The sequence below is a fragment of the Porites lutea genome, chromosome 3 (genome assembly GCF_958299795.1).
Source record: "Porites lutea chromosome 3, jaPorLute2.1, whole genome shotgun sequence".
Lineage (NCBI taxonomy): Eukaryota > Metazoa > Cnidaria > Anthozoa > Scleractinia > Poritidae > Porites > Porites lutea.
In genome coordinates, this window is record NC_133203.1 from 13,155,415 (window position 1) to 13,166,283 (window position 10,869).

A 10,869-nucleotide genomic window follows, 5' to 3' on the forward strand; every position below is an offset into this window, starting at 1 on the left:
GGATATAGTGTATTAATTTTATTATTGGTCTCGCTATACTTGATACATCTTACCTTAATATGCGTTTTTTCGGTACACATGCATGTTTATGTAGACTTGAAAAAACTGTCCGTCAGCAGATTTTGGCGTTTTCAAGTGCGCGTGAGCAGTAACACAAAAGGTCTGACACGAGGCTGAAAACGGAGTGTGAGGCTCGCGCGTATTACTCTTACGCCACGCTTTACCGACTTCTTTACTGATTTTGAGAAAAAAACCGACTGTTTTGCAGTCTACCATATCGGATATTTATGACATTGCGTGATCAAATCAGATCAGATCCAGGCAGAATTTGTTCTAGGGTAATAGCCTGGGATCAGGCTCTATGGTGGGGAACAGGAGAATTTTGAAATAAAAGGAGCGAATAAAAAAAGGAGAGTTAAGCTACTGAGAAGGAGGTCGGTGGGGCGAAGCCTGAAGACATGCTTTTTATGCCACCGATCCACCCTTAACTACACTAATTTGCAAATGGCCTTTAACGAGGAATGGAATAGAAAACGCTCATCATTTTGTACAGGGATACTTGCAATACAGTAATACGGCAATACAGTAATATTCTAGAAATAGTTTGGGCGTTCTCAGTTTTCTGATCACGTCCAAAACATAGCCTCCCACCGGGCCTCCCACGCAGCGGCGGAAATGCATTTACAACTTGAGTAGATTTGAACTGCATTCGATTCGTTATCGAATACTCGTTATCGCGCTTGATTTCTGCTGTATTTACATTGGTCTCGTGTTTATAAAGGACAGACCGGTGTCGAGTTTTTGGGTGCTTCGTTTTCGAGTTTTGGGTGCTTCGTTTTTGATCTACGGTGCTTCGTTTTCGAGTTTGGGTGCTTCGTTTTCGAGATTTAGGGTGCTTCGTTTTCGATCTAGGGTGCTTCGTTTTCGAGATTTGGGTGCTTCGTTTTCGAGTTTTGGGTGCTTCGTCCTTCGGTCTTCGTTTTCGAGTGCTTCGTTTTCGAAACTACCATAATTTTGCTTTATCTTTTCGGTAAAAAAAGTAATAAAATAACTTCCAGGTGTCTAAGCAATTTCAAAGGACCCATAGTGTCTTATTTCTCCGCTGCATAGAGCTGTGAACAAAGGCCGTTCTTTCTAGTGACCCGGCTTTCATCAAAAATATTGTTGTCCTTCGTGATCGTGAAGAGTGCAAAGTTGAATCCGGTAAACCGGCCAAAACGCTAGCATCGCAGGGAACGAATCCCATAGGAATAGGTGAAAAAGGATAATAAAAAGTCTAGGCTATTCTAAAAATATCCGTATATGTATTTGCAACTCATATTAAGCCGCAATTTCACTTCTTTCCACTGGAATAAACGATGGCTGTATTGCCGCCATTTTGAATTTGGCAATGTCACGTGGTCGCGCGTTGACCAATCAGACAATTTTCGCCGGTGAAGTTCATTTTTCCCGCGTAGTCCTGCGGCTACGGTGAGTTGTTGAGCTGTTTCGCGTAGTCGGGACTACGGAGAACATTTTGCTCGTATTTTGCCATCTCGGTAATTCAAGAATCTCGTCTTTTCGTAAAAAAGTTTTCAATTCACCTGCTTTAAGTGAGAGGGAAGCGAAATATGTAAGTTGTGTCTAATTTCTCCTCAGATTTACGCTTTTAATCCATTGTTGTGACTACATTTAAGCTTAGCTGTTTATACGCAGAATTCAGATTGACGGCCTAGGAGAAGAGAAATCATTCAGGTAATTTACTTTCTCTTCGCACTTGAAAAGTTTCAATGTTTGTTCGAACTGATTGGTGAGTCTTTGCACTTGTGTAACCTTTATTTATGCGAGTTTTTGTATCGCGCCGTTTGCTGAATGAAAATGATGTAAACATGCTCGAGACAATCGAAACTCGGCATTTCAGTACTTCAAACTACATTAGATCAGAAGTCGGAGAAGTCCATCTTCTAAATCTAATAAATGAGCTGTAACAGTGATTAAACTCTTCTTTAATAACGTCTTGAAACAACTACAACAACTGCACAGCCAAAATGGCCGTCTACACTCTCTCAACGAACCGCACGTGATTCCTGCCCTGAAGTCCTGGGGCGAGGCTAGACTAGTCTCTTAGCAACGTTACACACCCCCCCTCCCTAGTGGAGAAAGGGCGTTATCAATGTCCTTCCCTAAAAGAAAGTCTCCCATCCAGGCAGGGACACGGCGGTCTCTGGTTGAACGTCTCGGCCGGAGGTCCGGTTCACGGTTGACAGCTGCGGCATTCTCAGTCGGAGCGGGGCCCCCAGGTAGGGCATCTGCGGTGCGAGCCCACGGTAACTCCAACACAGCACGCTCTCCAACATTCAGATCCGTAGGTTGGCCAGCGTCTCTCTCGACGTCATGCAATGTCGGCTGAAGCTGAGGGGGTCTCCGTAGGTACGGTTTAAGACGGTTAAAGTGCACAATCATTCTCGTTTTCCGTCTTCCCCGTGTGGGTGTGGCCTCCTCGCACTGTATCCTGTAGGTGACGTCAGATATGACCTTCACTACACGCCACGGTCCGGACCAGGGGCGATAGAATTTCCGGTGTACCCACCTCGGAACGGCTTTTTCCTCTAACCACACCAGATCACCCACTTGGTACGGCTTTGCGTTTCCCTTGCAGCGCGCGTCATAGACATCTTTCTGGTGACGAAGGTTGACTCGCAGATTCTCCCCTACTCGTCCATACACCCCCTTCAGAATTTCTTGCTGTCTCTTGACGAAAGATGGGTAATCAGGCGGTTGTTCTGAAGGAGGCCCCTCCCTCATTGCGTCAATAGGTAATCTCAGTTCCCTGCCGAACATGAGCATACTAGGGGAGAAGCCGGTCGTCTCATGGGTGGATGCACGCAAAGCCAGGAGGACCTTAGGAAGATACTGATCCCACTCCTCTTGCTCCTCCGCAACCTTGGCAATAACACCGGTAACCGTACGGATAAGTCGTTCCGCACCCCCATCACACTGAGGGTGGTATGGCGTTGTCCTTTGTTTGACGGATTCAATCAAGCTGCATAAGCCACGGAATGTCCTAGACTCAAAATTGCGGCCCTGGTCGCTGAGTATCCCACGAGGGCAACCGAAGCGGCATACGAAGTTGTCCATGACAGTCTGAGCGACCGTTTTAGCCTCTTGATCAGGTAAGGCGTACGCTTCGGGCCACTTTGTATACATGTCCACCACAACAGCAACATACTTGTTTCCTTTGCTGGTCTCTGGAAGGGGGCCGAGAATGTCAATCTGAATCCTCTCTAGTGGGTAGCCCGTCTTAATAGATTGCATGGGCGCTCTCACCCGTGGTATTGGTCCATTTCTGGAGCCGCAAGTGTGACAAATACGACAGTACAGTTCAATATCCGCAGTGTAGCCAATCCAGTAAAAGCGTTTCCGCACATTGTCTGTAGTCTTGCGCACTGACAAGTGTCCACACTGGTCATGTAACTCCTGCAACACAGCACCCTTTAACTGCTCTGGGACACACACCTGCAGACTTTCATGTCCAGTCTTTTCATCAAACCATCGCCGGTGCAACACCTCATTCTGCAAAAGCAACCTATCGTATTGACCCCATAAAGCCCACATATGCCGATCTGCCCCGCTCATTTCTTCTTTAGGTGGTCTCCTTCCTGCCCTAAGCCACTGTAGCACTGCATTCAAATGCTTATCCTTTGACTGCTCTGTCCTAAGGTGAGCACTGGACCACGGTGGGTGCGGCGGTCTGGGTTCCGACTCGTTTCCATCCTCGACAAAAGCTGTTGAACCGTCACTGGTAGTCGCTCCAACTACCAATGGTTCACAAAAATTCTGTGCTTCACCAAGTGTGTCAGACGCGGGGTTTTCTGGCCAAGGTCGACGGGACAGGCCATCGGCATTGCCATGTAGATGACCTGGCCGATGCTCTATCTTCATGTCGTACTGTTGAAGGTGCTGAATCCATCGGGCCTCCTGAGGTTTAGGATCCTTAAAGTTCTGAAGCCACACTAACGAGCGGTGATCCAGACGAGCAACAAACTGTTTGTTGACCAGATACGGGTAGAATGTTTTTGTCCCGAATACTAGCGCATACATCTCAATCTTGGTTGGCGACCACTTTCTCTGCGATTTTGTCAAGGCCTTGGCAGCGTATGTAATTGGGCGCTCCTCGCCATCTTGCACCTGAGACAACACAGCCGCGACACCGGTCGTGCTAGCGTCAGTATCTAATATAAATGGGAGATCAAACCTTGGGTATGCGAGAACCGGTGCTTCACAAAGGGCTTGCTTTAGAGCGTCGAAAGATCTTTGACAGTCGTTGGACCACACAAAGTTTCTTCCCTTTTCCTCAAGAAGGAAAAGAGGGCTTGCGACAGTTGCGAAATCCGGAATGAACTTCCTGTAGTAGCCGATCTTTCCCAGAAAAACACGTAACTCAGACACATTGGTTGGTGGTGGCCAGGATTTCACTGCGGAAACCTTTTTTCACCGCAAAGGTAGCAGCCGAAGCAGTAGTTAATGCCATCCCTTCAAGCGGCACTCGAGGAAACTACGTTCCCCCTCAGTTTGGACTCGCTAATAGCAGGGGCAGGGGGTGTTGGACATGTGGGTCAGTGTATCATTTCCAGAGAGACTGCCCGAAGGGAAACTTCCGCAGGGCGGGGGACAGGTCGTAAAACCGAGTCGCTCCCCGCCCGAAGACCAAGTACCAGTGATACGCATTAGTTCCATTCAGTCTAACGTGTTGTTACTTGACTGCAAGATAAAAGGGGTCCCTGTGACTGCCGTGGTGGACTGTGGTAGCCCAATCTGTATTTTGAGTGACAAAGTTTTTAAGTGCATTGCTTTTAACGGGGCCCTAGGGAAGGTCGGATCCAAGGTCGTGGGCGCCGAGGGCTCCCAGCTGAACATCTTGGGAACAGTGGAACTAGACATGGCCTTCAAAGGGATCAGAGCTAAACAGCTATTCTATATTTGTGACAACCTCAAGCAGAGTGCCCTTCTTGGGGTAGACTTTTTAAGGGACAATGGGTGTGTTGTCGACTTTAACAAGGGAACCCTTCGCGCTGGAAACACAGAGGTGTACTTGAGAGACGAATCAAGTTGGCAGGTGCACAGAGTCTCCCTGGTAGAAACTGTTACCATTCAGCCAGACCAAAAAGTTGATCTCATTTGCCAGGTCAATGGGGCAAATTTAGAGGGAATTCAAGGAGTCCTTGAACCCATGGATAAATTCTTTGAGAGGTTTCCAATTGCAGTGCCCAGTACTCTATCCTTGGTCATTGAAGGGTCGGTTCCAGTCCGTTTCTACAACTATTCTGGGCAGCCGGTTACAATCTACAAGGACACAAGTGTGGGGGAGTTCTGTCCAGCCGTAGAGGGTGGCCAAGCAATACCGACAGCGCGAAACTATAGGGTTGAGTCCGCCACCGGTGATAGCGATGTAAGAACAGTGAATTGCAATGCACTGTCGGTCGAATCGGAGCCGAGTTGGGATATAGTTGACGAGATGAGGCAGCTATTCCCTATAGATAATGATCAGATAACGGACGATCAAAAGCTGAGCGTGTGGAAAATCATGGCCAAGCACTCTAACGCAGTATCCAGGGGACCACACGATATTGGCCATTGTACTAAGGCACAGCTTAGAATTAACACTGGGACTGCACCCCCTTCAAGACTTCCACTGCGCCGCTTTTCACCTCAGCAGGAGAAGTACATAAGAGAGGAGACACAAAGGTTACTTGAGAGAGATGTAATCGAACCGTCAACCAGTCCTTGGAGCGCTCAGGTCGTCTTAGCTTCTAAGAAGGATGGCTCTTACCGTTACTGTGTTGATTTCCGTAAGCTAAATAGTGTCACTGTTAAGGAACACTACCCTATTCCAAGGGTGGAGGACATGATCGATACTCTTGCTGGAGCAAAATTTTTCTCAACCCTGGACTTTGTCTCTGCCTACCATGCGTTCGAAATTCACACTGATGACCGGGAGAAAACAGCTTTCTCTACAAAGCAGGGGCACTGGCAATGGAAACGTGTTCCCTTTGGGCTTTGTAACGCAGCTCCTTTCTTTGTGCGGCAGATTGCCAGTCTCTTAGCGGGAATGACATGGGAAGAACTATTGGCATTCTTTGATGACGTCCTCATCTTTGGTGCCACGTTTGCCAAGCACTGTGAGTCCTTGGACCGTGCTCTCTCCCTATAGAGGAGGCTGGATTGAAGGTGAAGCCAGAGAAATGCTGTCTGCTACCACAACGCGTACCTTTTGTTGGACATATCCTGTCAGCGGAGGGAGTTTCCACAGATCCTGAAAAGGTTTCCGCAGTGAAATCCCACCGCTGCCACCAGTGTAACAGTGATTAAACTCTTCTTTAATAACGTCTTGAAACAACTACAACAACTGCACAGCCAAAATGGCCGTCTACACTCTCTCAACGAACCGCACGTGATTCCTGCCCTGAAGTCCTGGGGCGAGGCTAGACTAGGCTATTACTATTTCTGTCTATATCTTTAATATTTGACATAAGTATCCATGGGCGAAAAAATAAAACCTGTGTAACCAAAACTTTGTTTACCAATTTCACCCGACTTAATTGACGGGGGGTGACAGCTCTAATGAGGGCTGTTTCGGGAGAAAAACAAATTTATTCCGGGAATCTGGAGATTTTGCCGGGAATCGGGAAACCTGGGAAATTTTTCGGGAAATATAAGATATTTTCGGGACATTAAGCAAAGATTTGATATTACATGTTATCAAACAATATATATGCACACTATGCACCCTGTGTATGCGCTGTATTTTATGTATTTTGACACTTGAAAACATTCTTAACTCCCCATGATATGAAAGGACCAATCAGCAACGTTTCCAACTAAAATAGCATGAAGCTGGAGTGCGATTGACCACGTGGAATCCCCAGCGGATTGACACAAGAATCGTGCCGGTGCGAGGCACATACTATCAGTATACTTAGCTGAAAGTGATATCCAGAACACAAAATATTAAATAACATCGACTTCTTCTACGCGAAGTCACGCCAATAAAAATAAGCATACAAATGAAAATTGAGTTAGACAACATTTGGACAGAATTTGTCCTCTCAGAACACTAGAAAAGGCATTTCAGAGCGTCAAGATTTCAAAATTTTCTGGGGGAGCATGCCCCCAGACCCCCCTAGTCGCTGCCCCCTTCAGCGCTAGCCTGATTCGTCGGTCATTAAAAAAAAACCCACGATTTTATATACTTAGGTTGGACAGTCTTTCAGTGTTCAACTTCTCTAAACGAAAAAATAAAGTAAGGTTAGATAATTCACAAGTTACATAATAAACAAAAATCTGCAAAAAATCTCTAATTAAAATTTGTTAAAACAATTTTGGGAAGTTAAAGATATAACATGGAGAATGCCACCGAAAAATTCGGGAGGGTCGTCCAAATTTCCGGGAGGACATAAAGTTATTCATAGGACTGCCCAAACGGCTTTTGTTCGAGTTGTCACCCCCCGTTAATTGCTTCCTTCAAGTATGGAAGAATTTGTTCATTGTTCTAAAGATAAGATCACATGCAAAACTGACTTGCATTTTTGTGAACTGCGATGAAAACAAGAAAATCTTTGCGTGTTGTTTCCCTCCCCGCCTCTTCTGTCGTAGTCTACTGTCTGTAGTGCAATCTTAACGTTCTATATTTGCACGACTCAACCCAGTGCTACGAACAAAGGACAACGCTCGTCCAGCCGTAGTTCGTAGTCCGTAGTCTCCGTATCTTAAACTTCCTATTAAGATATTGCTACGGAGGAAAAATAAACTGGACATAAAAACCGGAAGTATATAAGTACATAAAACGCGAAACCGAAAGTGTTGTGGGAGTTGAGTTGAGTTGAGTTTATTATTTCCCATAATATTATACAGTACATACGGTGTGTTACAATGTAATAAATTTGGCAGGAAGACTAAAGAAACCCTTACGGGAGGAAGTGAACTATTCATTATTCATTTATTATTAGTTTTAAAACAAAACAAAAACAGGTTTTGGGTGATATTTTAAGCAATAGTCACAGCAAACCTGAAACTCCCGGATTTGGGTAAATTTGTTCCCAAACAATCGGATGCGGTTTCATTTTGGAAATTTTTCTGTAGATATATAGCGGCAAATTTGCGATATGTGATATTCCGACTGTCCGAGACCCTAGCATTCCTGACTCATTTACACCTAATATAATTTGTTGATCCAATTTGTTGGCGTTTTGCCTTTTGAATCAGGAACTGAAGAGGTCAACTTCAAAACCGAAGAAGAACGCTCAAGTGGCGATGATTCCAGAACCGATGTCATCAGATATTGCAGAGGAGCTCGAGGTATCAGAAATGGCAATTCTTTTAATAATAACACAGATAGTTTCCTTATCAAGATCAACTTACGCTGAAACGGTCCCTATAACTCTCTCTTAAGGTTATATATATACGGAATACCTTCAGGGGTGTCTCGGACACAAGCAGGTGATGGTAGTGCTTTCCCGTTAAAATGGCCGATTAGCACTCATCCTTGGATAAATTTTACTCCGGGTTTCTTTTTCTTTAGTGTTCAAAAGCATTTTTTCAGATCGTTTTCTGTATTCTTTTTAGAGCATTCAACCATCAAATTGTAGACGAACAAGAGAATTGAACCGAATTTGCTTCTAAACTTTCATGTCTCGATTCAAATTTCACACGAACCCTGGGTTATCTTAATGCAGCTTTGAACAACCCAGCCTAGATACTTAAATGAAAGCTTTGAACTGGCTATCTTAATAAACCAACGATTTTAAAAAAAACTTCACTGTCGATTATTTTTGTGATATTTTTATACAAGCGTCAGAATAAGCTTTTGAAAAAACTAAACCTCCAAGATATATTTGTTCAAATGACCTAACATTTTTAAGAGATGTTATTTTCATGCAGTGGCGGATCCATGGGAGCCCCTCCCCCTCTTGAGACCGTTCCCCCACCGCCCCCACCCCCCTCCTCTTATCTGAAGGTCTGGATCCGCCACTGTAATCTGTAAGCAACAAAAACCTGTAAGAAAATTTTAACAACTAGATGTATACTAATCATACCCTAAAGGAAGGGGAGGCAACATTTGATTCTCTTTCAAGAAGAGGGGTGGTATTTACTGCTTTTGTGGGCAAACTATCTCTCTAACAACAACAGCAACCAGAAGTTCGATGTCTCGCTTGTTGGAACGCTTCTGTCTCACACAACAAATGCCTTTGTTTTAATTCCTGCTGTACAAATTTGTCGAGTCAGAGCACTAAAAGAGAGAATATATCAACTTTCGGTTTCTATTTTTGGCGTCCGGGACGTCAACGTCTTCTTTATATCAAATTAAAGTTCATTGACCTGGCTATCTTAATCAACCAAAACATTTTAAAAAACTTTAGCGACTGTGCAATAATTATCAGGAGGGGTAGGCTGAATAATGAGCGGACATAGAGTAATATTACGTAGCGCTCCCTACCAACAAAGGCTCTGACCCCCCTTCTGGTCACTCCTCGGCCCCACACATTGACTAACATTACCATGAATTCACTTCTTATGTCCTCTCCCGCTTTTCAACGGCTGAGTCTATAATATTACCTGAAAGCTACGTTTGACAAAGCCGGCCATTTCAATACAGACCGGTTGCGCATCGTCTTTTGTATCGTCCTATGATTCACTGGATTGAAGATTTGAGTCATTTGCGTCACTACCTTCCATTTCTGGTTGAGTCATGACCAGCACGAAAATAACTTATAGCTACTATTCCCTCTTTTCCTCCACTGACTCGTAAAAAGTGCTCCTTCAGGCACAGCAGGAATTAAAACAAAGGCCTTCAGATTCGTTGTGTGAGACTAGGAGCCACTCCTGGTGAGACACAAGGGCTCCAGCAAGCGAGACATCGAACTTCCGGTTGCTGTTGTTGTTAGGGAGACAGCTTGCTCCTAAAAACATTAGATACCAGTCCCCCCCTTCTTGAAAGAGAATCTTAAATGTTGCCCCCCGCCCCACCCACCCCCTCTACTTCTTTAGGAAATGAAAATTTCCCAGAGGAACAGAACATCGGGAAAAGGAAGTCCTTTTTTCCGGACGGGATGTTCCAAACGGAAATTCGTGTTCCATTTGTTAAAACCCATCTTTGATACCAGTTTCAGGCTTTCGTGGCCGTTTTTTCGGTAAAAGAAAAACTAGAGGCTAACAGTTCAGGGTTGTCACTAAGATTTCAAGTTGCCGGGTATTTGTTGTTAGTAGCCGGGGAAGTCGCAAGCAGTCATGGAGCCCCCCCACCCGCAAGAAGTTTTTGAAGTGCAACTTCTACCGTTTTCCAAAAGGCATTACTGCCCCCAAAAAGCAATCTTTATCAAGAGTACAGCTGTCATTAGCGGTTTTATGACGATCACGTCTTTATTAAAGAAAACGATAACATTCTGAGACACTAAAATAATAAGTTTTTACTTTACGTAAAGGCTCGTTGGAGGGTTTTTTTTAGTGGCCGCCAAATCGGAATATACATGTAAGCACCGGGCCTGAAAAAAATGACAGGTTGGCACCGGTCACGTTATCCATGCAGTCTCACCTTCACGAAGACAAGGCGCATGCTTGTCAGTGAAGTGTTAAATCACAACTATACTTTACAAATGTTAAAAATGTGGAAAGGACAATCGATTCTTATACAGTGCAAATGAATTAACATGCGCTGTAAAATCAATTGTAAATCCTCATTTAGTTATACGTAAGAATGAAACAACTTACGGAAAACAAAAGTAAAACTAGTATTACAAATGAATTAACCCACGGAGAAGCGGAAAGAAGACAAGCGGGCGATGATTGTACGAAAAAGCATCATAAACATAAGGTTACTATGGGTTGTTGAAAAAC